The sequence below is a fragment of the Symphalangus syndactylus genome, chromosome 12 (assembly GCF_028878055.3).
Source record: "Symphalangus syndactylus isolate Jambi chromosome 12, NHGRI_mSymSyn1-v2.1_pri, whole genome shotgun sequence".
NCBI classification, from domain to species: Eukaryota; Metazoa; Chordata; class Mammalia; order Primates; family Hylobatidae; genus Symphalangus; species Symphalangus syndactylus.
The window spans coordinates 130,483,832-130,511,506 of NC_072441.2; the positions used below are offsets into that span (position 1 = coordinate 130,483,832).

The following is a 27,675-nucleotide window of genomic DNA, read 5'->3' on the forward strand; positions in this document are numbered from 1 at the left end:
CACTGCGCCCAGCGAGCTAAGCAAGTCTTATGCATTAACTCATTTAATCTTCCCAGAACCCTGGGGATTTCCGTCTTTGTAAAATGAGAATAATAATGATATTGACTTCATAGGATTGCTGTGAGGATTGAAACTGGTATTGAAATGGGTATTGAGTACATGCTTAATGCTTAATAAATAAGAGCTACTACTATTGGGTAAGTATGGATTAATAAATCTACCAACGTAAGGGGTTAGTCCAGTTATAAACTATGCTCCCTGCCCAACACAGCTAACAGCTGACCTATAAACATTAACCTTACACCAGGGTATGTAGGCACCTAGAGGTGCAAGGTCAAAGAGGGGCTCTTTGTATGGTAGGAAGTATTCTATGAATACAAAATACAGTCAGCCCTCATTATATGTGGGTTCCTATTTGCAGATTCAACCAACAGTGGATCAAAAATATTCCAGAAAATGAAAAATAAATAAATACATAACAATATAACAATAAACATAATATAAATGTTTAAAACAACTATTTACATAGCATTTACATTGTATTGGGTATATAAGTAATCTAGAGATGATTTAAAGTACACTGGAGGTTATATCTGTACTTTGTATGCAAACATTATGCAATTTTATATAAGGGACTTGAGCTTCTGTGGATTTTTGTATCAATCTGCCCTCAGATACTGACGGATGACTATATCACAGTCCTCGAAAGCACTACCGTTATTTCCCTACCCTCAGGTAAGAAAGCAAATGTACTCAATCTAGCCAGAACCATGGCTCAAAGCAGACTGAGCACTGTGTTGCATTGCTTCCAGAAATGTTGCTTAATATAGTATAATTTGTATTTTAATGGAGGGGAGGGGACAGTAACTGATTAGATACAGTGCATAAATTGCTGGCCACAGAGATTAACTGGCCACAAAAGAAAGATTATAGTTTGGACACATAAACTATTTTAGACACTATCACTACCTGGTGGCAGCAAGAAGTATTGCAGGCATAGAATCTCATTCAGTCAAATGAGGCAAAAATTCCCAAATACCAATTTTGAATTGTTTTAATATGCTAGATATAATCAGGACCTTTTCAAAACATTTGGCTTTCTCTCTCTTACCAATAAGCTGCCCCAGACCATTTCCATTGTTCTTGGCCACTAGCATTTCCTGTATTTTTTCTTATTTACACTTTAGAATTTCTGAAAACAGAATGTGTTTTACAATAGTGGGTCAGCCTCCAAGAGGAAGAGTAAGTTGTCAGATAGTTCTCTCATGTTTATGCAATGTTACTTTAATTGTGTAATCTACAGTGATAATAATATACAGATAGACTGTTAAATTTAGATCCCTAATTATTGCTCTAAGTGTACCACAAAAATATTAAATTTGGTACAAAAATAAAGTTGGTGTTTATGCAAGAGATGGACTGTTACCCACCAGTCAGTGCAGTAACTAGCAGTTAAACTTGCCCAGGCTCCCTGAATATATCAGAGAATTTTCTGAGATGGTTCTGACAAATTGATCCTTCAAGTCCTATAATTTGAGCACTAAATACCTGCCTATCAGAGCGTCCAGCTAACTTTCAATAAAAGCTATTTACCTTACAGAAATATGCAACGCAGATAATGGAGCAGAAAGGGGAACTGTGTGTTTATTCAAAGCAGAAATGCACACAAAATACCAATATTATTCAATATATCTTGAGATCATACCGTTAATTTTAAAGAAATAAAGTTCACATCCATGAGATACAAAAACAGCACCATAGCTGATATTCTGCATAATGGCTGATGACCTAAAGGAATTCAACAGAATAGAGATGTTCCATTATACCCTCAAACACTGATTGTGATCCTGAAAAAAAAGTGACCAATTGTAGAAACAACTGCGTGTTATCAGTTATTTTTCTTAAGTATGTATTTTTAATGTTCAATTCTCCCTGACTCCAAAGTGTAATTAAATCAATAGGGCATCTTACAAGTTGTAGTGCCGTAGTATCAAGAAACTCCAATTTCAGTTGACACTAAGCTGCTCGTTAGAGAAGAGGTGTTCAATATCTCATTAGCCCCTGGGTTCTGACACTCATTCTAGCATTAAGTTCTTCCAACCATGACATAATAATAATAACAATAATGATAATACTACCAATAATACTAATGAACACCTGTATAGTACTTTACTATTTCCAGAGTGCTTGCATGTATTTCCTCATGTCATCCTCACAACAGTTCCTGAAGACAGCTCCTTTTTATTGATGAGGAAATGGGGCTCAGAGAGATGACCTGGCCTAGTTAAGGTCACACAGTGTGACTAACACCCGCCATACCCCTCTCCTCCACACACCGTCATCTTTAGCCTGACTTCCTTTCGCTCTTTCTTCATCCCTTCTCTGTCTGTTTCCCTTATCTCTCCGGGCATTTCTGTCTTCCTGTCTCTGTCTCTCTTTATCCCTGTATTTAGGGCTCATTTTCCTATTTCCCTTCTCTTTTTTCTCTTTATCTCCCCCTCTCTCTGTTTTATGATTCTGTATCTCTTTAATTTTCTGTCTTACTGCTTTCCCTCTATTTTTGCCTTCTTAGGCCCATCTATTCTCTCTTCTTCTTCTCCCCTCTTCCTCTCCTCCTTCTCCTCCTCCTCCTTCTCTCTCTCCATCCCTCCCTGCTTCCCCCTCTCCATCCCTCCCTCCTTCCCCTTGTTTCTCAGAGCCTGAAGATGAACGTTTTGTCTCCTGACGGGCAACATCTTTCTCTTCTCTGAGGACAGACAATAGACAAGGAAGGAGAGAAAGGAGCATGGGGCAGCAATAAGGAGTCACCTTGGCCTTTGTCGCCCCCTAGAGTCTGTTCATTCTGCCCAATCTTCCTGCCCCAGGCTGAACCCCTTTAGCCCCAACCAGTGACTGTTGGGGAGAAACCAGCCAGGGACCAGACTCCACATATTCTACCTGTGTGTCTGGAAAAAAAAAAAGTTAAATGGAGAGTTCTGGGCATCTTGACAAAGAAAATATAACTAACACCACACTCTGAGTCCCTAGAGCTGGATTAGAATCACCTTGTCTTTCTGAGCCTCCATTCCCCACCCATGAAGTGGATTACCTTGCAAGGGCTGTTTTTAGGTATTGATTAAGGCCATGACTGTGAAAACGCCTGCCATATGACAATTGCTCAATAAATATTTGTTGATTTAGACACAGAGTCTAACAAAAGGAAGATTGTTGAAACAGTAGAGAAAGACGGAGTGTTTAGAGTAATGAGAGATGTTACATCAGCTTCATGTTCTACAGTTGCAGAATTGACCACAAATTCTTCCTATTCCATCAAGATATGGAGTCTATTTTCTCACCTTTGAATCTGGGTTGGCCGTGTGATATGCTTTGGCCAATTGATCGTTAGCAAATGTAATGCAAGCAGAGGCTCTAAAAGTGCCTACACATCTAGTGTTCTCACTTATAAATGGGAGTTAAGCTATGAGGACACAAAGGCATAAGAATGATACAATGGACTTTGGGGACTCGGGGTGAGGGGAGTTGTGGGGAGGGATGGAAGACTACATATTGGGTACAATGTACACGGTTCAGGTGATGGGTGCACTAAAATCTCAGAAATGACCACTAAAGAACTTATCCATGTAACCAAAAACTACTTGTACCCCAAAAACTATTGAAATTAAAAAATATATATATTAAGTGCTTACGCATTGAGGTTTACCTACTCTTGCTGCCTTTGGAAGAGTGTGACTACCACTATGTGAAGAATCCCAGGCTGGCCTGCTGGATGGTGAGAGATGTGTGGCCCTTGTACCCTTGTCACCCCAGCCATCAGCCAGCCAACTGCCAGGTATGTGGATATGGCCATCACTGCCATCTAATCACATGCATGAGTGTCTTGGTTATTTATAGCTGCATAATAAATTACCCCCAAGGCAGCTTAAAACCATATTTCTTCCCTCAGTTTCTGAGGGTCAGAAATCTGGGAGAAGTTTAGCTGAATGATTCTGGCTCAAAACATGTCAAGGTTGCAGATAATTTGGTTATCTCAAGGCTAAACTGGGACTGGTGAATCTGCTTTCAAGCTCAGTTACCTGATTATTAGCAGGCCTGAATTCCCGTCTGGCTATTGGGCAAGGGCTTTAGTTCCTCACCATGTGGGCCTCTCCATAGAACTGCACACAATCTGGCAGCTAGCTTCCTCCAGAGTAATTGATCTGAGAGAACAAGAAAGCATGAATGAGAGTGACCCACACAGAAGGTGCAATCTTTTATAACCTAATCTCAGAAGTGACATACCATCATTTCCACTATTTGCTAGTGATCAGAGTGCAACCATGCTACAGTGTGGGAGAGAACCACCCAAGGATGTGAATATCAGTAGACAGAAATCATAAAGGATCATCTTGGAGACTGGCTGCCACAATGCATAATAAGCCCAACTGAGACTAGCAGAAGAACCAAATGGCTAAGCCCAGCCCTGGTTGCCAACCCACAGCTTTATAAATGGTGTTGTCATAAATTTCAGGGTAGCCAGTTAAGGAGAAATAGATAACTGATGCAAATACCATATGCCCTAGCATCACCTTGTTTATCACTCAATTTAGACTTGTTTACCACTAGTCTAAAAGAGTCCCCCACCAGCCACCAGCAGGGTGGATCATGTCTGTATAAGCTGAATCGCTCTGCAGAGTCTGCAGAGGGCTTGACTCTGGCTGCCACTCAGCCCAAGAAAGTTCAGGATGGGCCAATCTCCTTCTTATTGTGGCTGCTCCTCAGTCAGAGAGCTCCCAACTCCACTCTACCCAGCCGTCTTCCTTCTCTGGAACCACCTCCTAGGTAAGATGAGTCTTTAGAAGACAGGCACATGAGACCAAAGGACTTGGGGCTGGCAGGAGCAGGAGAAACAGTCAACACCTGCCACACTCTGCCTTTACTATGGAGTACAGCCATGACCCAACACACATTGCAAAGCATAGTGCAAGCCTGCTTCAAGGAACTGAACATCAGGACCTGAAAGGTCCTCAGCAGTAAGCTTCCTTAACCCCTTATTAAACAGATGAGGACATTTCCCCAAAGTCACACCATGAACCTGCAGCAGCAACAAGGTTAAACCCAGCACTTCTGTTCTCAGCCCTGGGCTTGTTTCTTTGCAATATACAAAGAGCACATTGCAACCCTGATAACATTTCTGTTCAGAACAGAATGTATTTTTAAATATTGCCCATCTGGGACTCAGAGAACAGCCCAGGGCAACAGGGAAGAACCAGCAAGAACAGAAAGGGGAAACGTGAACTTACTACCTAATTACTTCTCACTAGTGTGACACTCTCCTGTGCCTTCTCCGCACTCCTTGCAACCCAGGACTCCTGCCTGCTCATATAACCAGACCCCACTGAGGCATTTACCCCAACCTACACTCCCCAAGAGACACATGTCAATAATAGAATATCTGAATCAGAAGCAAGAGTCCTGGAATCTTAGCATCTCAGAAGAGAAAAGAACCCTCTCCTGGACTGTACTCACTTCATGACAAGTGGCATTTCAATCTCTGCTTACATACTCCCAGGGACCAAGAACTCACCACCTCCTGAGTTGGTTTGAAAGAGTTTTGGAAACAGATCTACCTCAGTTCAAGTCCTAGCTTTGTGACAGACAGCTGTGCAACCTTTGATAAGTCATTTGACCTCTCTACACCTCATAGTCCTCCTCCACAAAATAGCAATAATGCCACAACAGGTTTATTGTGATAATTAAATAAGTTTATTAATGCATGCAAAGTTCCCTGAAAGTAATCAGCACACCACAATTTTTATGAGACAGACAGAAGCTAAGAACTGTAGACACAAGGATCCTTTCCATTAGCAGTACCTGCTTTCCACCTGAGCACCCCACCCCAAACACACAGAGCTGTAAGACATTTAGGGTGCCCCTGAGGTTCCTCCTTAGATACAAAAAGTCAAGAAAAATTACCTATCATCTCAGGGATGTAGGAAGGGACTGGACAGTAGGGTACCAGAGGGTGAGAAGGAGGGGATTGCTCAAGTGTATGTGTCAGGCTTAGAATATCCAAGGATAAGGGAAGGGAGAGAGAGAGAACGATTGCAGAGATGCACTAGTGAGGGGTGATGGAAAGGTTTTAGCGAGAAGTCACATGGACAGAGCTAAGATCCCACAGCCCGGGCACTGGTTGAAGGGAGTTAAGAAATACCTCCCACAGGGCATGATGACTCACGCCTATAATGTCAGCATTTTGTGAGGCCAAGGCTGGAGGATTAATTGAGCCCAGGAATTCAACACCAGCCTGGGCAACATAGTGAGACTTCGTCTCTATAAAAATTAAAAAATTAGTCAGGCATGGTGGTAAGTGCCTGTGGTCCCAGCCACTTGGGAGGCTGAGGTGGGATCATTACTTGAGCCCAGGCGGTAGAGGCTGCAGTGAGCCATGATTGTGTCACAGCACTCCAGCCTGGGTGACATAGCTAAACTCTGTCTAAAAAAAAGAGAGAGAGAGAGAGAGAGAAAAGAAATAACTCAACTCTGCTTTGAAGGCTAAATAAAGGCCACTCACAGCTTTGTTCCTTCAACAGCAGAAGTTGGCAACTTCGAGATATGAAATCAGAGGCGTGAGCCATTCAGATAGAGAATTTGACACTTGGGGGCAGGGGCACACCTCTCAGCATTCATATCATCTGCCACAAAGCAAAACAAATGTGCAAGCCAGTCATTGAGTGTGGGAAGTTGCTAGGGAGCAAGGGACAGGAAATGGAAATTGATTACACCTTCCCATTGTCATTCACACACAATGTACAGACTGCCACAGGAGCCTTTTAATTTAGTGTGCTGCCTCTGTGGTTCATTTTCGTGTAATTAAACAGCTCTGAGGCCTTCCTGGGCTTGCTTTTGAGCTCACCACCTTCCACTGCCCCTTCACACCCACCTTCCACCCTTCTTGCTCTCTTCTGTGCCTCCAAGGCTGGCATGTAAGGATGACACCGATAAGGACAGTGGAGACTCGGCAGAGTCAGAGGGAGAGCTGGCACACAAGGAGTTGGCACATCCCTCTAACTGGAAAGCCACAGCCCCTGGCAGCTAACACCTGCCATAGAACGGTCTCTCCAGTTTTCAGTACCTAGCGGTGGTAATAGCTTCCTGACGTGACCAGCCCCAGAACACTGCCCCGTCCCTTATTGTTTTTTCCAAGCCCTCCCTACACTTTTGTAAATAGTCCCTCTTAGAAACTCACCTCCATACCTAGAATAGGCAAATTCACAGAGATACAGAGTAAAACAATGGATACCAGGGGGAGGGGAAGAGAGAATGAGGAGTTCGTGTTTAAAAGGGTACAAAGTTTCAGTTGGGGAAGATAAAACCATTCTGGAGATGGACGATGGTGATGGTTACACAACAGTGCGAATATACTTAACGCCACTGAACTGTATACTTAAAAGTGGTTAAATGATAAATTTTATGCTATATACATTTTACCAACATAAAAAAAAAACTCATCTACATTAGCCAACCTTAGCATGCCATCTGTTTCCTCCTGGCATCCTGCCTGAGATATTTTCCCCCAGTGCTGTTTTCCCCAGCAGGTCCAAAGTCTGTGAATCTTGGACCATGGGAGTTTCAGGACACTGACCTTAAGGTCAGGGCAGCTGGACTCCCACAGGTTATATGCTCACTGAATGCAATTGGAGACCACTGAAACTGAGCTGAATAGAATGGACATTCCTGTGCTATGGACTGAATGTTTGTGTCCTCCTCAAAGTTCATACGTTGAAACCCCAATCTCCAATGTGAGGATATTTGGAGGTGGGGCCTTTGAGAAATTATTAGGATTAGATTAGGTCATGAGGGTAGAACCTTCATGATGGAATTAATGCGCTTATAAAAAGAAAACATGAGATCCCAATAACTCTCTCACCTCTCTCTCTCTCTCTCTTCCTCTCATACAGCAAGAAGGAAGCTGTCTGCAAGCCAAGAAGAGAGCCCTCACCAGAACCCAACTATGCTGGAAGCCGGCACCTTGGTCTTGGACTTCCAGCCTTCAGAAGTATGAGAAAATTAATTTCTTTTGTTGAAGCCACACAATCTATGGTATTTTGTTATAGGAGCCCAAGCAGACTTAACATACCTGGGAGGGGGCATAATTCTGGGATCCCACAGGCACACCTGGACAGGATGGTCACACATGAGGATATTCATGACCTGGTCTGCAAACTTGGTTCCAGACCAATGTTTCTTGTTCCCTGATTGTTTCTCATGCCATTTCCAGCTCCTCACACAGCTGGGGGCCAGGAGATGGATCCTTACTCTGCAAATGTCTATGTGACCTTGGCAACTCTGTCCCCTCTCTGGGCCTCTGTTTCTCTTTTGTACAATAAAGGAATTAATGGTGATATTCAAACTTTCAGAAGAATCCATTCTTCAAATGAAACCTTAGAGAGAAGCTCAAAGTCAAAGCAAAATAAAATCAGGGCTACTCAGGCTGAGGATGGGGTGGCAGGCCCAGAGCTCCGCTTCTTTCCTACATACCCCATCCTGGTAATTTCCAGAAAATACCAGTGGTGTAATTTCTGAACCCTAGGGTTCCATGAGGCACAGTTTGATGATTGCTTTCCTAGATGGCCCTCTTTGGCAAGGTGTGGTGGGGACAGTGCTGAGCATGTGTGCTCAGTATAAATGTTTTTCAGTGAATGAAAACAGAACCAGGAAGCACACACAACCCCCTGCTCTCTCCTCTCTGCCTCATTCCTCACCCCTCAGAACTGAGCGGAGGGGACTTGGGCCCAGGCCTACAGTTCACTAAACAAGGCTGCTAAGCACTCACTCTCTCCTCACCCTGCAAGACTCACTCCCTCCTCACCCTGCAAATAATACTCTGGTGGATGAGGAATTACCGAGCCCTTGTCTGCCTCCCTCTTGATGGGAAACTTGCAGTTCCCTGGCTGGGGCAGCCTGTTACCTCTGAACACAAGCAAAGGGGCCAGGCTGGGGCCAAGAACAATATTTTGTCAGTGAGTCTATTATAAAAATAATGGAATAAAAGAAGCCACCCTCAATAAGTGATGTGCAAGCTTCTCTTCAATCTGCCACGGCCTGACAAGGGCTAAGATGGCCCTTCCAGAACGGGCATGCAGCCAAGAGCTTTAAATAATCATTAAAAATATGTTTGTGATTTATCACCGGGGACGGGCTGGGCATGAGGCTGTGAGGCAGCAGCTCCTTCAGCACCACACCACAGACCTCACAGCCCCGCCCCTTCCCTCTTCAGCTCTGGCAAGGGGGGAGATGGGCATGGTCACCCTCACCCTCCCAGGTAATCCCTGAGCTGTGACTTCCCAAAGGAGAGGAAATATCCAACTGTAAAAGGTCTATCTCCCTCCCTTCTGGCCAGGCAAGAGCAAATCAAGGTCACGTCGAATGTTTCCTGTGTGTTTAAGGCATTGTTCCAGGAACTGTACACGTATCACCTCATTCAATCCTCCTGACAACCCAATGAGCCCTATGCTACTATGACTGTGCCATTTTAAGTCTGAGCAAGCTAAGGCATAGAGATTGTAAAGTGCTCCCTGAGAAGTGGAGGGGTAGGGATTGGAACCTCATGTGCTTGACTCCAGAGTGCCCTTAACTGGGATTTTATGATGCCTCCTAGATGAGGGTGGGGCAGGGCCTTTCTCCTGCCTTCACTCCAGATTCCCAATCACCACCCCCTTTGGTGCCTTCATGGCCTCTGTACTAAGGGAATCCCAGCATCCCTCAGCCCCCAATTCCATTTATCATTTATACCCTGTGAGTAGTAGACATGGAAGCCCCCACTTAGCCCGGCTGTCCTATACACAACACCTCACCTTCAAGCCCCTTTCTGAGCCTCTGCTGAGGTAAAAGGCAGAGAAAATCCGCAAAAATGGAAGATGGCCAACCAAAGTGTGGAGGATTCACCTAAAGGCCCCTGAGTCCAGTACCCCTGATGCTTTGTTGCTCTCCAAGAAGCCAGAGGTGGTCATGCGTGTTGGGCCAAGAAGGCACCTCCCAGGACTACAGAGCAAAGAGGCATGGCTAGGAATCAGGACATGGGCGTCTTGGTCCCAGCTCTGCCCTGGACTTGCCTAGAAACCTGGACAAGGCACTTGTCTTCCTTGGGCCTCAGCTTTATTTTCTGATAAATGATGGTGAAAATACTATTTTATCTTCCAAGGCTTGTAAGAAAGCCAAAGAAGGAAATTTGTTAAGTGGGAGGAGAGGAGGAAGAGAATTTGCAAACTGTAGGGTGCTGGGCCTGTGGAAGAGACTGTTATTATTAGTATTGACTTCCCAGGCGCCAGCAAACTTCTTCCTACAAGAACAACTCTCAGGTCAATTAATGCCGGCTTCAAATCCTGGGCCATGCAGTTGGAGCTGGGTTGAAGATGCCTCCTGGGCCATGCAGTTGGAGCTGGGTTGAAGATGCACACATGCTCTTCAGCAAGCACAGCTCTTCCTGGAGACAGGACCCTCCTCAGCAGGCAAGGACAGTGACAGCTCTTCCCCAAAAGGCCCACGCTGACCTAAAGAGATAAGTCCTGGCTTATCGTGAGTGACAGACAGGCCAGCCAGGGATGGCCTTGTTCACCAGTGGACGGCTCTATTTGCTCATGTAGCTCCCTGCACAGCTGGACAGACAGTCTTGTGTCACTCCAACGCTCACCTTCTCCCCTCAGAGGACGGTGTGCCCTTCAGCCAGTGTTCCACAGTCATCAGCAGCCCCAGCCCCACTCCGGGTGCTTATCCTGCTTTACTGCCCAAAAGCTGCACTCACCAGCCAGTGTCCAGGGCTTTGCTCACATTGAATCTTCAAAGCCACTGTGTGGTCTGTATGGCTGACGCCCATTCTATAGCTACAGAAACTTAGTTTTAAAAGGATTAACTGGTCTGTATGGCTGATGCCCATTCTGTAGCTAAAGAAACTTAGTTTTAAAAGGATTAACTGCCTTGGGCAGAGTCAAGGCTATTCCTCCTCCTGATCCATCATGCCTTCATCCACCCTCCCTCCCTGCCCACACCATCACTGATTCATAACATGATGTATTCAGTCATCCATCAGACATTCTTGGGTGCATCATCCTGTCCTTGGCCCACTGAGTCAGATCAGATAAGGCTCTGGCCTTCAGGGAGCTCACAGTCCAGTAAAACACACTTTGAAATCACAACTCTGAGTAGCACGATGCTGTAGTCAGAGACCTGGGCCCCGGTCCTGACTCCACCCATTTTTCTTTTTTTTTCAGAGACGGAGTCTCAAAACCTTCCCCAGTCAATTCCACCCTCCAGAGGCAAACACTGTTCTGACTTCTAACACACTAGAGATTAGTTTTTTGGTTTTTTGTTTGTTTGGTTTTTGGTTTTTTTTTGATGAATTCTCGCTCTATCACCCAGGCTGGAGTGCAATGGCGCCATCTCGGCTCACTGCAACCTCAGCCTGCCAGGTTCAAGCGATTCTCCTCCCTCAGCCTCCAGTGTAGCTGGGATTACAGGCGTGTGCCACCATGCCAGGCTAATTTTTGTATTTTTATTAGAGATGGAGTTTCACCATGTTGGCCAGGCTGGTCTTGAACTCCTGACCTCAGGTAATCTGCCCACCTCGGCCTTCCAAAGTGCTGGGATTACAGGTATGAGCCATCACACCTGGCCCTGACTCCACTCTTACATAGCCCTCTCTGGCTACCCCCATGCCCTTATTATCATTTCCTATTTATAGGCCACTTTCTGCCACCAGATCCAGGGACTCTGAAGGATACAGGCACTGAGTCTTATTCATAATAATGATAATAATGCCCTGTGGCCCTTAAGCTGAGGCTTTGCAGCAGCAATCACTAAACACTGAGTGGCTACAGGCCAAGCTTGGCTAACCACATAATGTGGGTTATCCCTATTCATCTTCACAGCAATCCTCAGAGAAAAGGCCCATGTTTTCCCCCATTTTACCTTGTGGAATCTAAAGCTCAGAGAGGTTAGATAGGTTTTCAAGGTTACACAGTTGGAAAGTGGCAGGATCAGGACTCATACTTTGGCCAGGTGAGCAGCTAAGTCACTACTCTTAAGCATGTGCTGTACATCTCCCTTCAGTGTTCTAGTACCACAGTGCCTGAGTATGAGCTCCATGAGTGCTTGCTGAGTGAATGAGTGAACAAATGAATGAATGCATAGCTGCCCCACCACCACTAGGATACTGTAGCCATAGCACCCAGACCACATGTGTCTTAGTTTGCACAGGCTGCTGTAACAAATGCCTTAGACTGGGTAATTAATAAACAACAGAAATTTATTCCTTACAGTTCTGGAGGCTGGGAAGTCCAAGATCAAGACACTGGCAGATTCAGTATCTGGTAAAGGCTAGCTCTCCGCTTCAAAGATGGTGCTTTGCTATCACACCCTTACATGGCAGAAGTTCCCTGGACCCTCTTTTATAAGGGCACTAATCCCATTCATGAGGGCTCTGCCCTCATGACCTAGTTACCTCCCAGAGGCCTCACCTCTTAATGCCATCACCTTGGAGGTTAGGTTTCAACATATGAATTTGAGGGTGGGAGGGATGCCTACCTTTAGACCATGGCAATCTGAGTCTCAGGAGGTGACATCTAAACCGAAAGGAGAAGTAAGAGGTAGCTGGGTAGAGAGTGAGGGGAGGGTGTTCCAAGCAGAGACATGAGTGTGAGCAGAAGCTAAGAGGTAGCAGGGCCAGTGGAGCAACACTGAGAGGACTGAGAAATGCTCTGTGTTGCTAGAGCAAGATGGGAGGGAGTAAAAGGGAGAGAGGCTGTTGACAGAAAGGCTAGAGAGGAAAGCATGGCCTGCAAATCTTGTAATCAAAGAATCAAGGAACTATGGGAGCTAACCCAGGTTTCTGGTGCCAAATCCAGGAGACAGACCAGGAGGCAGATGGACAGCCAGTCTACAGCTCTAGAAAGATCTAGAGACAGATCGAGGTTTGTGTTGTTGATACACGGACTGTGGTTGGAACTATAAGAGAACCTGAGATCCCCAGCTGGAGAGATGACATGTGTAAGGATGAGATAAAGGTGAGATACCACTGTGGGAATGGCCATCATTTTCCAAACACTCCTGTGGCCCATGTATTCTACCCCACCCCCAAGAAATAGGGGTCTTTATCCCCATTTTACACAAGAGAAAACTGAATTTGGAGAGATTATTTGTGTAAAGGAACCTGGTGGTAGGTGGTGAGGGTGGGGTTTGGGCCCTATCTGTCTCATCCCAAAGCTTAGGCTTTTATGCGTGCATGTTACACATTTAAGTGAGCTTCAGAACTGTAACCCAGGACTCCCACTATTGGCCAGAAGACAAGGTAATCTGTGACTCTTTGTCCAGCACTGTGCTTATCACATGGTGCCCAGCCAGTCAGCACTGAGGAGCTAATTATCCCTGACCCCCTAGCCCACACCTACCCCTCTGTCATCTCCAGATGCCTCTACCTAAGGAATTCTTCCAGGAAACACCACAGGATCACCCTCTAGTGAGGTGGTAAGCTCTTTGTCACTGAAAGCAGAGGCAAGAGCCCTGGGAGAGGCCAGGAGAGAGGTCTAGTGAAGTTCCTTCCGGAGCTACCCTGGGAATCTCCCTCACTCTGCCATCAAGACTGCACTGTGGATTGCCCTTGCCTCTCGTGCCTTTCCAGCTGTGGCTCATGTGGCTTATGGCTCCTAATATTCAGCATTCTGGTGCTCCACTCCAGCTAAACAAGCCTCTCATCCCATCTTCCAGGGGCTAGCTCAGCTCCCATCTTCCAGGAAGCAGTCTTCAGATAGAACAGGGAACAGAAACACCCTGGACACTCACTATCTGGATTCTTCAAAACACTCCACCTTACACAGCCTCAGAGGCCATCATTAATCCAGCTCTCACTAAACACTTTTGAGCCAGACCCTGGGACAGCTCAATGAGGAAAACAGCAGCCCTGCCATTAAAGGGTTGATGGTAGAGGGCTTGGGGACAGATGTGTAGATGAAAAATAAAAAAGGCAGCCAGATATGGTGGCTCACACCTATAATCCCAACAATTTGGGAGGCTGAGGCGGGAGGATCACTTGAGGTCAGGAGTTCGAGACCAGCCTGGCCAACGTGGTGAAACGCCATCTCTACTAAAAGTACAAAAATTAGATTGGCGTGGTGGAGGGCACCTGTAGTCCCAGCTACTCAGGAGGCTGAGGTGGGAGAACTGCTTGAACCCAGGAGATGGAGGTTGCAGTGAGCCAAGATCGCACCACTGCACTCCAGCCTAGGTGACAGAGTGAGACTCCAACTCAAAAAAAAAAAAAAAAAGGTTTTAATTGACTCACAGTTCTGCATGGCTGGGGAGGGCTCAGGAAATTTACAATCATGGTGGAAGGCACCTCTTCACAGGGTGGCAGGAGAAGGAATGAGTGCTAAGCAAAGGGGGAAGCCCCTTACAAAACCATCAGATCTCGTGAGAATTCACTATCATGAGAACAGCATGGGGCAAACCGCCCCCATAATTCACTTATCTCCACCTGGTCCTGCCCTTGACACATGGGGATTATTACAATTCAAGGTGAGATTTGGGTGGAGACACAGAGCCAAATCATATCAATTACTCTGAAGGAAAATATGACATAGAGCAAAAGGAAGGGGCAGATGAAATGCCCTTAGTGCTCCTAGAAGCAGGTGAGAGGACATCAGAAACAGGGAAGGGATGAAGGAAGGCTTCCTGGAGGAGGTAGTATTGGGGCTGTACCTTCCAAGAGAAGTGTTTCTACAGGCAAAGAAGAGGGTGGAAGGGCATTCCAGGTAGCATGCAAAACATAAGCAAAGGCCCAGAGTTTGGGTTAAGGTCACTAGTTGGTGTAGCTGAAGCGCAGAGGTTTGACTGTATTGGGGTCAACTCCAGAGATTTTATTGAACCCCATGTTAAATGTACCATGGCAACAACTCTCTTCCCCTCAGTTTCACCATCTGTAGAATGAGGCCACGGGAGTCAGTAACCCCTGGGCTCCCTAGTCCCTCCAGAATATGTCATTCTGCAGTGCCCAATCTCCCAGGCTCCTAAACACTTCCACATGTCAACCCTGACCTGGCTCCTTATCTTTGCCTATACAACATGGCCAGCCAGCCCTGCTTCCGCTTGGATGGCCTCCCTGTGGTCCTGGAGTGTACAGCTATTCTAGGGCCACCAGCCAGGTGGCCCCCTCTCCAACAGAAACACAACGCCCAGGGTGGTGGGTCCTATGGAAACATTAGCCATTTCCCACCATCCTTCCCTTTTCTCCTCAGGCCTCAGCAGAGCCTGCGGAAAACGTGGGTTTATTTGGGGTCTGCGGGATACAGAGAATGTTATCATTCTCAGGGAACTCCAAGTCCTGATTTCACTGCTTATTCTGGCCCCTCTCCGCAGATGCTGCAGGCCTATCAGGCAAGGAGGTCTCCCTCCTGCTCTCATACCACCCAGGGCTCCCAGTTCCAAGAGAGGTTTTGGGTTTCAGATAAATGAAGCAAATGCCTAAAGGGGTAGGCAACATCTTTAACTCCCGGAGCAGAGGGCTGAGAAAGGCCGAGGGCTCAAGCTGAGTCATTCCCCATCATGTCCCCTGACCCCCACCCTCACAGATGGCAGGAATTTGCTTTTTCAAACTGCAAACTGAGAATTCTAGAAGCTTGTGATCTGTGGATTCAAGGATCTTCAAACTGATGGAATTTTAGGCTGCCAGAACCTTAAAAATTTGTTGAATCTTAGAACTCCTAGAACCATGAAATTCTAGAATCTTAGGATCAGACCATTGTGTCCAGGAAAGAGAGATTCCATGGCTTCCTAGCTATGTGACTTTAGGTAAGTGATTTAATATCTCTATCCTTCCATTTTCTCATCTGTAAAATTGGGTAATAATTGTACCTACTACCTAGAGTTATCATGTGGTTTGAATGAGTGAATATGTATAAAGCACTTACAACACTGCCTGGCACATGGAAAGCACCAGAGACGTGACAGCTATAGTTCTAAGATCACACAGCAGGGTAACAGCAGAGTTTGTGCTACAGTCCAGGTCCCTGGCTTCCCTGTCCAGAATTTTTCTGCCATTCAGCCATGTCACCTCTCAAGATCATTAGGAAAGGACCAACCTTGGGACCAGACAGACTTTCAATGATGGCCCAATGGAGACCCTGCTTTGGAAATGTCCATGCAGGAGACAGGTTTCCCATCACTGAGAAATACAACGGGCAGAACCATGTTTCCTCCCAGAACAAAAAACATTTGGCAGATGGAGTCAGTGAAAGGCTCTTGCACAATTTAGTGTACTCTCTCAGTGGGCTGACTGGGCTCAGCTAGGTGGTTCTTCTGCCCTACCTGTAAGCTGAGGCTGCAGTCTTCAGGGGACTCGGTTGTACTGGAATACCCAAGATGACTCATATGTCTGGCACCTTGTTGGGGATGGCTGGAAGGCTTGACTCAGCTGGGATACTAGGGCTTCTAGGTCTCTCCTTCCCCAAGTATCTCCCTCCCTCCATCCCTCCCCTAGCCTCTTCATATAGTTTCTCCCTCAGAGTAGCAGGACTTCTTATATCATAGCTCAGGGCTCGCAAAAAAGCAAAAAGAGAAATTGCTATGTCTTAAAGTTTGGGCCTTTGTGATAAGCAGAATTCTAAGTTCACCCCCAAGAATCGCACCCACAGTGTACACACCTGAAAACACGTACAAAATCTAAAAATATGATAGAAAAGACACTCCTTTGATTAGGTTACATTATATGGTAAAATGATGACATAGATTACATTACACCACATAAGATTCCATTATAATAGACTGGAGAGAAATTCTCCTGCTGGCTTTGAAGAAGTAAGTGCCATGTTGAGAGAGAACCATGCTGCTAGGACCTTAGGACAGCTTCCAGGAGCTGAGAGAAATTGCCCAGTTAACAGCCAGCAAGAAAATGAGGGCTTCAGTCCTATAGCCACAAAGAATGGAATCCTGCCAGCAACCTAAACAAGCTTGGAAGAGGACTTATGAGCCTCAGATGAGATTGCAGCCCCAGCCAACACCTGGATTTCAGCCTCGTGAGGCCCTGAGCAGAGAACCTAGGTCTCACTCTCGAGAGAACAGCACCAAGCCATTCATGAGACATCCACTCCCATGACCCAAACACTTCCCTGCCTAGGAGTCATCTCCCAACACCACCACATTTGGGATCAAATTTCAATGTGAGTTTTGGAAAGGACAAACCATATCCAAACCATGGCACACAGCAATCCAGAGACCAGGGCTGGAGGCCAGGTGTCTGGACTCTCAGCCTACGACTACTTCCATTCAGCTCTTGTTTTTAGGTTGAGTGAATAAAATCTGTCTCCTCTGTCCCCAAAGGCAAGGCACTCATTTTGTCTTGGCCTTCTGCCTCTCCTGAGCTCCACCCTATCCTGGTTTCTTGGGGATTCTGAGGCTCACTTTTTACTCCCTGAGTCTGACAGGTTAAAAAGAGAAATCAGGAGTCTCCAAGAACTAGACCCCAATACACCTTCACCTCCAGAAAAGGATTGACAGGGTGGGGAAACCTCCCACACACAGCCTACCCAAGACCTGGAGGTTTTGTGGACAGGTGTGCACTAGGAGCTGGAGTCGACCCTGATCCAGATGTGAGACCTGATCCCCTGACCCACTCTGGGACCTTAGTTAAATTACACCCTGTCTCTTTTCCATTCCTCACCATAAATGAGGAAAATGCCCTAACAGGTGAGATAAACCAAGTGAATGCCCTTTGTAGACCACAAAGGGCTGATTCCTTGAGCAGAGTTCTTCAAAAGAAAACTTTAGCTCCTGCTTCCTGATGTATCATCCCTCTCTCTCCAATTAAGGACCCAAGCCTCCCACCATTTCAGTCCCCTTATTCATCTCCTTCCCTTTCTTCAGTGGAAATTCCCAGGAATTCCCAGTCCGAGGAATTCCCAGGAATTCTTATCCTTGGCCAAATGTCAACTCCTCAGAAAAACCTTCCTGATCTTCTTGTCTAAAATATCTTCCTTCCTGCTGTCTTCTCCTGCTCTTTTTTAATAGCACTTATCGGTGCCTGAAATTATATTAGGCACTTGTTTAGTATTAATTTCCCACACTAGATGATAAGATCAGCAAGGACAAGGATCTGTCTGTTATTCACCACCCAAGAATTTGACAGGTAATAGTGCTCAAAAAGTACTCACTGAACAAATGAATGAATGGAATCAAGACTAAGCACAGTGAAAAACTTCAATGTTGGTCCAGACAGGATTGTGTCTTGAGATACCAGCTGGTTCCATGAGGACTATAATGCAAAGGAAGCCTGACCTGAGTAGCCCACCTCACACTGGCCCCCTCTCCTGATTGCACTGAGAGCCTAAACCTTTCACTGGACACTGATTTACAAATTGCTGAGAAAGTTCCTAGATTGTTGACACTTAGGAATAAGTAAGCTCTGTAGGTGTGAGCCTGGTTTATTTCTCTCTCCCAGGTTTACTGAGGGTATATTCACCTTTGTTTCCTTCCCCAGAGTGCCTAACAAGTACTATTTGAATGGTTGTACCTCAATGAATTAATAAATAAGGGAATAAGTGGGTGAAAGAGTAAATGGATGAATGAATGGATAAATAGTGGGTAACTGAACAATTACATGGATGGATGGATGGATGGATGGATGGATGGATGGAAAAAAGGAGGGAAGGGTGGATATATTGATGGATGGATGATTGATGAGTGGATAGTGAGTGAATGACTAGATGGGTGATGGAGAGATGGATTATTATATGATTAGTGGATGATAGAAGAGTAGATGGATGAAGGGATTGATGGATGGATGGGAAGGATGAATAGATGGATAAAAGTATGGGTGGGAGGGGTATGGTTGGGAGGGAAAGGGTAAGGTTGGGCAGAATAAGTGAGTAGATAGATTTGATTTACTGTGTCTAAATCCCCAAAGTCACAGAACAGAGGAAGTAGATTTGCTCTGTAGACCTACAGGAGAGAGTTAGGATCACTAAGTCAGAGTGACAGAGAGACAGATTTCAGCTTATTATAAGGTAGAAACTCCTTGTCACTAGAGATGTGGAAATAGAAAGTGCCCGCCTCTCTGCCCAGCCATCAGCCCCTGCCCAATCAGGGTACTGGGGAAGGCAAGAATTCAGATCCTGGTTGAGAGGTTGAAGTATATGACTTTTGCCTTCAGACACAGAAACTGTAGGATTCTGAAAGAATCAGAAGCAAACCCCCCATCAACTGGGTTTGGTGAAATCTAGGCCCTTGTTCTCTACCCAGAATCTTGGGGATGCTGTACCTTGATACCCGTCCTGGGGCTGAGGATAGAGGCAATGACAGCTGGGCTAACACTGTGAGAAATCATTGGATGTACTCCGACCACAACTCATCAGGTTGGGACCGCTTCTCCCCCATATCTGTCTACTTTTTCCACTGCTTTATGGCAAGAATTTAAAAATCTCAGACTCTAAAACAGCGACTGTGTAGCCTTGAACAAGTTATTACCCTCTCTGATCTTCAATGGTATCATGTGGAAAATGGAGATAATGCCTCATAGGGTTGTTGGCAGAATTAAATGAAAGAATTATGTAACATGCATAGTGCAGTGCTAAACACATGGCGCCCTCAATAAATGATAATATTGGAACTGGTATTGGTTTCAGCATTGACATCAGCATTCAAAGCCATGTTTGTATTCATATTTATTAGAAGTATTACCATAGTATACAATGGTATTACATATATTACATGGCATTGTCATAGAATCATAAATCTAGGGCCACAGATTCATATATGCTTGATAACAGATTTTCTAAACTGACCACCTCAGAAATTTAGAACCTTTGAATTAGAACCAAACTTAGAGCCATCATGGATGGTTGAACTATTCTCAGAGTAGACAAGACCTTTGAAGTAATGAGTCTAACCACCCCAACCAGCCTCTCTACCCATGGCAGATGCCTCTGCCCGATGTCCTTCACCCTCCATCTCCAGGCCAGAACATCCTGTGAGGTCGCTCTGGGGGGCCTGACTGGACCCTTTGGCCCTGTGCTCCTGTTCTCAGACAACCCAGAATCCCAAGAATTTGTGGCCACAGGAGTGGGAGCCTTGGATTGGGCCCGGGGGATGATGAAATATGGAAGCTCCCAGAGTTGGGCCTGGTGGGGAAGGCCACATTTTCTGTGTCATGTTCTATTGCACGCCAATCAATTACAGTGTGCCCTATATAAACACATCATGAGGGCTTTGACAGGGGGCCGGGGTGAAGTTGGGTGTCAGGGTAAAACAGGGGATAATAAAATCACTGGAGATTTATTTCTCTAAATTGGAAACTTCATGCTTACACCTGACTAAATCATCAGGCTGAAATTGGAGCCGACTCCCACGGAAAACACATGTAACCTTATCCCATCTTTGTTTAACGGCGACCCATCAAGCCGCCTGATGAATTCTGCAGATGCAGCCCGCGTCCTCCTTGGGCTCCTTGAGTTCTGGGGGTCTTAATCAGACCTAGTTGTTCTTCCAGGGCTGGCCAAAGAAGCCTCTTCTACAGGTGGGTGTCCACCTGATACCCCATCCCCTAAACTAGCTCCACTTTGCTCCCATGCCTGAAAGTATACCATTTGTATACCTAAGCTCCCTCTAGGTAAGATCCTCCTCTTCATGAAACCATCCTCCCTGAGAAAGGAAACAATGTTGAATAATATGAGAGGCATTTGTGACATCAAGAAAAGTTCTCCAGACTAGAAATTGTCTAGCCTGGCTTCCATCACAGTTCTGTGATAACATCCCTTTATCTCTCTGGGTAAAATGACCTTGCTACTTCTTTTTACCCTGTCTCTTCTCTCATAGAACTTTTGTGAGGATTTGATGAGCTGATGGGTTAAAAGTGCTTTATAACTTATTAGTTTATGGTATATATTAGCATATAATTTTCTATTTGAATTATGAAGCACTGTATGTAGAACCAGGAGACAGTGTGAAGTCAGCCACTGCCTGTGTTCAGGGGTTTCCCCTTTACCAGGAGTGACCAGCCAGGGTGGGAGGAAGAATTTGGGAGCAAATCTCATCAGTAAGCCCCGTCTGTGTGCTGGGCACTGGGTTAGTGTATGACACTGATACAATATTTCATGTGATCCCCACATCATATATAAGAATTATACCCATTCCGAAGATGACAATTCAGGGATCAGAGAGGTTACCTAACTTTCCTGAATTGCACAGTAGGATAGTGACCAGGGGGTCAATCTAGATTTGTCTGACCCCAAAGTTCATTAAAATATATGACAAGTGCTCTGTGGGGCCTGAGGGAGAAAAGGAGGGCAGTATGTGCCCAGGCTCAATAGAGGCCCTGCCCCTCTCCCAGCCCCTCCCTTCAGGTCCATAAATTCTTACACACACAAACACAGTCACCCCAGCACACACCACAGGTGGTCAGCGGGCAGGGAGGCTGCAGGCTGAGGCTTCCTCCTCAGGACAGCGCTCCCTGCCCACACCTCCGCCATGGCCCTTTGGGTGGGGTGAGGTGGGAGGGCGGGGAGGGCAGAAGGAGCCCCCGTGTGTCATTTTCGGCAGCAGTCAGCAGAGCCTTGCAAAGTGCAAGATGGCTTTTTTAGCCCAGCATAAGGATCTAGTTAAAAACCAATAAATCAGGAGTGAAATGTGCATAGCAGCCTGCTCCGTAAAATCAACATGGCTTGTGCCTCTGCAGGGAGCCCTCTGCCTGCCCGCTGAAGCCTGCGGCTCAGGCAGAGCCCTCCTCTGTCCCATAGACATCTTCGGAGAGAGAGGTCTCCTCTGTCCCTTGAAAAGACAGAGCCAGGCCACCGGGGCCCCTACTTAGGAGGTGCCTCGCTTATGACATCCCCTTTCTAGATGCAGAAATGCCAAAAAAATGTGTGAGCAGGGCCCAGACAGCTCTCAGCCTCCACACTGCTCCGCCCTGACACAGAAAATCGAATTAGGAGATGAATGGGCTGAGGAGTGGACGAGAACGCAGAGCCCCAGGGCGTCTCCCCAGCACAGATTACAGAAAGCCATCTGCAGAAAGGGGCTCGGGACCCCCACTGAGATGACCCCCGGTGGAACGGGCATCCCGGGCCTCGGCGTGCCCAGCGCAGCCCCCCGGCGGGGACGGGGAGCGAAGGAGTCCCGGCTCAGCCTCGGGTCGGTATTTAATATCTGTAAAACTGCCACTCGGGCAGCCAAGGTAAACAGCGTCCCTGGCAGTTCAAAGGTGAGCGAGTTTAAATGTTTCCCCTCTGCCTGAAAGGAATCCGTGCCGGGCCTGCGGCCGCGGCGGCCCCAGGGAGGGACGGCCCCCCGCGCCGCCCGCCCGCAGCATCTGTGCACACAGAGGCTGCGTCTCCCACACAAATACTCAAAATTTCTCATTAAAACTTATGACTGTGTCAACAGTGCGGGCTGGGCCCCTAATCTGGAAAAGCCATTTCGCCACCGCGCCCCGCCCCCCGCGCGCTGTCCCCGCCCGCGCTCTGTGGCCGCCCGCTCCACGCTCCACGCCCCACGCCCCACGCCGCGGCGGGCGCCCCGCAGGGCCCAGAGGTGTCACTCGCCTGCCCTGTCTCCAGGGCCGAGTGGAGGCCAGGACGGGCTGGCACGGGGCGGGCGTCCTCAGAGGACCGCGGACGCACAGGGGACACGGTAGAGGAGCTGGCTTTCCCGCCAGATAAGAGCGCCGGAACCGGCCAGGCGCAGGACGCCCGCGGCGCTTCCGCTCAGCTCAGAGAGAGCTTTCTCCTGGCGACGGTCCCCTTCAGAGTCCTCTGAACAACCCTGCCCGGCCGCATCCCTTGCAAACTTGTTCCCAGGAGTCCCTTTCTGCCCCCGCCGGGGAAGGCCCAGCTCAGCCCTGGCCTGCTGCCACAGCCGAGCTGAGACTCGAGGCCCTCAGCCCCTCAGCCCCGCTGAGCGGGAGGGGCCCCGGTGGGGGACAGAGCAAAGCTACTCTGAAGAAGGGGATGAATCCCACTTGCAGTAGACTCCAGGGCAAGAGGGAAATCAGAGAAACATTTGGGAGTAGAAAGATTCCACTCCGGGTTCAAATCCCAGCTCTGGCACTGACGATATTTCCGTTTCCTCCTCCATAAAATTTAGGGGACAATAAGAGAAAGAAAACAGCTGTGCCCACCTACTCCAGATCCTGGCGCACCGTAAGTACTCCATACGTGGTAATCATTCGCTCAGTCAACTTATACTTATTTATTAAGGCTCTTTTATGTAGACCCACAGACAGCTGACAGTCTAGAGAGAAACTGACAAGTAAAACAATAGAGGCTGAGTGTTATGAAAGGGGAAGTAGAGGGTTCTAGTGGGTACTCCAGGCAAGGGTCCCACATGAAAGACTAGATACACTGTGACTAAAAGATGAGGCAGCAGGGGAAGATATTTCAAGAGCAGAAAAGCCTATGCAAAGGCCCTGAGGCAAAAGAGGACTTGATCATGGGCAAAGGCACTGAGACAGAAATGAGGCTGGGAAAACGTGAGTGCATACACGGTGTGCACCTCTCAGTGAGCACTTTTAGATTGATTCTTTGTTGTATGGAGTATACACTTAATGTATGTGCATTTGAATATGGCCAAAGACAGGCACCTACACCTATGCATGTTTAAAATGTGTATGTCTATTTGGACGTGTGCACATGTGCCTGGGTGAGTATTTATGCATGAATATGGGTGTATTTGTGTGTGTGTGTGTGTGCACCTGTATATGTGACTATATACGCATACTTGTGAATCCGAATAAGGACTTGTACATTTGTGTTTGCACAAGCATCTGCACTGTTGATGTGTGTCTGTGTGTATGCACTTGTGCTCATACACACTTTAACAAATGCTGACTCCCCATTCCCCACACCTTCTCTGGTGTCCATGGTATAACAGCAGGCAGCTAGGTCCTGCATGCACCCTTACCTTTCATTGAGGCCAGATATCCCCACTGACAGGCTATGCCTGGAACAAGTACCCATGGGCCTGATGGACCCCCTGACTGCCTTTTATTTGCTCCACTCCAGAGAAACAAGAAAATAAAAGCATGTCAAGATTTCCCTCCAGAAAGCTGAAATCCAGGCACACATACCTCCCACCCCATTATCCTACCACAGTCAGAAGTTGTGGAGACACTGGTTACGTGGTGAGCAGGAATAGCTCAGCACAGAAAGTGGGAAACTGCCCCTACCAGTTTCTCTGCAGACGTGCTGTGTGACCCGGGACAAGCTGCTTTGCCCTCTGAGCTGGTGAAAACGAAGATGATGCTCCCTTCGTCTTAGGCTGAAATAGAACACAAACAGAGATGTGGCAAGATGATGATCATCCTTCCAAATTTTCCGTTACACTGGGTTAGCTACCTTTAAAAATAAGAAAACAAAAATAATCCTCAGAAAAGCCTCATGAAGTTCAAAAGCTCCATCGCACATGTTGCCTCCAAAGGGGCAAGAATTTTGCCATTGTCTCCCCTGTATTCCCCTCCTAAAACAGAACCTGGCATATAGTGGGTGCTCAATAAATATTGGTTGAATTGATAAATTTGTTCATTGAGCTATTCACTCATTCATTCACTTATCGTATAATCCCTGTGCCCTTGTTTTGTGCCAGATCTTAACTGTCCCCCACAAAAAAAAGGGACCCTCTTGCTTAGGCTTCACTAATATCCCAGGTAAATGCATACCACTTTAAATTCATGGCTTCCCACCTCCATCGAGGCTTAAAACTGCCAGGAAATGCAACTGTTTCCCAGCTCTTTATGCTTCCCACAATGGCCGTTCAAATCTTCCTCTCTCTCTTCAGATCCTCCAACCTTTCCCTTCCTTCCCCTGCCCTTTCAACAGGTGACCTTCATGGAGAAAACGAAAGCCATCAACTTTCAGCTACAAACCTACACATTTACCTGTGCTTCCTCCAAACCTCATCTCCTTCCCTTTTATTGTAATGAATGCATCTCTCCTCCCATAAGAAGCCAGCTCTTCCCCTCTGGATCCACCCAGGAGAGTTCACCCATTGACTCACCTCCTCTTTGTCCATATCTTCTACCTCGGAATTTCTCAAGCTACCCATTTTGAACTATTTTAGGTTCACAAATTCAGTTCTGGGTACTGTGACCAGCAGTATTTAACAATAAAATAGGTCAGGGCATGGTGGCTCATGTCTATAATTCCAGCATTTTGGGAGCCTGAGGCAGGAGGATCACTTGAGCCCAAGAGCTTGAGACCAGACTGGGCAACATAGCAAGATACTATCTCTCCAAAACAGATTTTAAAATTAGCCAGGGGTAGTGGCATGCACCTGTAGTCCCAGCTACTTGGGAGGCTGAGGCAAGAAGAACACTTGAGCCCAGGAGTTCAAGGCTGCAGTGAGCTATGATCATGCCACTGCACTCTAGCCTGGGCAACAGAGCAAGATCCTATCTCTTAAAAAAATTTTAAGTAAAATAGGAAAGAAAACATCAGAGCACATCACACACGGTAAAGATGAGTATATGTCATAAAACTTTTGTTTCAGGTGTGTCAGTGTGTGTAAGTGTCTCAGGTCTGGAAGGACATGTCCGTCTAACTGTGGGTTGTGTCAAGAAAGTGTGAAAGACGTTCTTCTACCTCCCTTTTTCTACTGCTTCCTTCCCATCAGTGGGTAAACTCCTTAAGAATCTCAACCGGTTCTTCAAGCCCAGTTCTCTTTCAGCTACTGCACCCCCCAAATCTCCTCCCAGCCAGTCTTCTTTAAAGAGTTGTCTACACTCAGGCTGGGCATGGTGGCTCACTCCTGTAATCCCAGCACTTTGGGAGGCCAAGGCAGGTGGATCACCTGAGGTCAGGAGTTCGATACCAACCTGACCAATATGGTGAAACCCCGTCTCTACTAAAAATACAAAATTAGCCAGGCGTGGTGGTGCATGCCTGTAATCCCAGCTACTTGGGAGGCTAAGACAGGAGACTTGCTTAAACCCAGGAAGTGGAGGTTGCAGTGAGCCGAGATTGTACCATTGTGCTCCAGCCTGGGCAACAAGAGTGAGACTCTGTCTCAAAAAAAAAAAAAAAAGAGTTATCTACACTGAGTATCTACACATCTTCAGCTCCCATTCCTCTGCACATCAGCACTCTCCCTGAGACCCACTACCCCGCTGTGGCAAGGCTGCCACCTACCTGCTGCTAAACCCAGCAAGAGCTTCCCTGGCTTGGCTTGCGGGGCTGTCAGAGCCCTCGCTGTTCCTTGACTCTTACATCCTCATCTTCCCCTGGTTTTCCTCCTTCCTCTATGGCCTGCCTTCTTAATCTCCTCTGTGGGCCCTCCCATTTCTGCCTAGCTCTTAGTGTTGGTGTTCCCCAGGGCTCACTCCTCAACCCTCTTCTCTTCTCTTTTCCCCTCGGTAATCGTGGTCTCAAGGTCCATAGGCTGATAATGACCAACTCGGCATCTCCATCCCAACTCTCTTCCTTGACCCCAGGCTCTCACCTTCCTCTGCATCCCTGCTGGCTGCCCCACAGGCTCCTCCTTCTCAGCATCCTCAAAGAGCAGCCAGCGTCTTCCTGCATCTTCCCTAATGTTCCTTGTCTGTATCAGCACCTCTGCCCACCACACCACCCCATCCAGACAGCGGGCATTCCTATGACTCCTTAGAGCCCGAGCTGTCCAGACACTACCTCCTGACACCTCTCTGCTCTCTCTCCACTTCTCTCCATCCCACCACCACTCTTAGAGTCAGAACTTAATCATTCTGCCCAAATAACTTCCAGAGTTAGCTCACTAAGGGGTCTCCCATCCATCTTTCTAATAGGACCATGTTGCCCTCTGTTTTAAACCTCCAGTGTCTCTCCTCGGCTGCTGGAATGAAGTCCAGTCTTCAGGAACACACCCTGAAAGATGTGTCCACAGGGACCCTCCACCTTCAGCCACTCTGATTTATGCTCTCACCCTGACTGGTGCTCTTTGGGCTGGGTGGCCTGGGACCGGCTGGCCCCTCAGCTTGCTCAGCTTCCCTAAATACCCTCACTCTCAGGTTCCTCTGGCCAAGACTGGGCTGACCCAGGGTACCCCAAGCTCACGTTCAAAGACTCAGGCCGGGCCCAGCTGCTTGGCTCCATAAATGGGGATTAGGCGCCCCCCTTTGAGGCGGGCGGGTGGGCTGTGAGAAGAGTTGGTTTGGTATAGATTTTATGGCAGGATCACATTTCGTCATCAGACCCCCCTCTGAAGCCAGCGAAGGGCAGGTCAGGGGCAGGGGAGTGGGAACCTGAGCTGTTCCATCAGCCCAGAGCACAGAGTTGCTGGCACAGGAGGGAGCCTTGCCTGGGAATCTGGGGCCCCGAGTTCCAGCCTCCCGTTTGCTGCCCCCCCGCTGTGTGAACTTGGGCACATTCTTTCATTCTCTGGTCTGTGAAATGGGGGCCCTAGACTAGACAGGCTGTCAGGCCAACTCCATTTCCAGACCCCCGACGCCCTCTCCCAGTCTAAGTCATAACAAAAGCATCACCCCTCTCAGGAGGCTGCAGAGCTATGATACACTTACACACCCATGGATTAAGGCTGCCACATAAAACACAGGATGCCTAGTTAAATTTGAATTTTAGATAAATTGCAAATCATTTTCAGCATAAGTATGTCCCAAATATTGTACAGACCTACTTATATTAAAACTATTTGTTATTTATCTGAAATTCAGATTTGACCGGAAGCCCTGTATTT

At 47.1% G+C, this 27,675-nt stretch overlaps 1 long non-coding RNA gene across 3 annotated transcripts in view; it reads right to left on the bottom strand.

The window, feature by feature from the left end:
- The window catches only part of LOC134734573 (uncharacterized), a 299,170-nt gene that overhangs the window by 259,780 nt on the left and 11,715 nt on the right, over positions 1-27,675 (bottom strand). The window contains exons 2-3 of one of the 3 annotated variants that reach the window (XR_010117675.1): positions 24,179-24,270; positions 4,103-4,196 (exon numbers count right to left, since the gene is read on the bottom strand). This is a non-coding gene — a long non-coding RNA (uncharacterized lncRNA). Of the gene's footprint in view, positions 1-4,102; positions 4,197-20,520; positions 20,659-24,178; positions 24,271-27,675 lie in introns of those variants that run through there. The other 2 variants (XR_010117676.1, XR_010117674.1) reach the window with 2 other exon arrangements.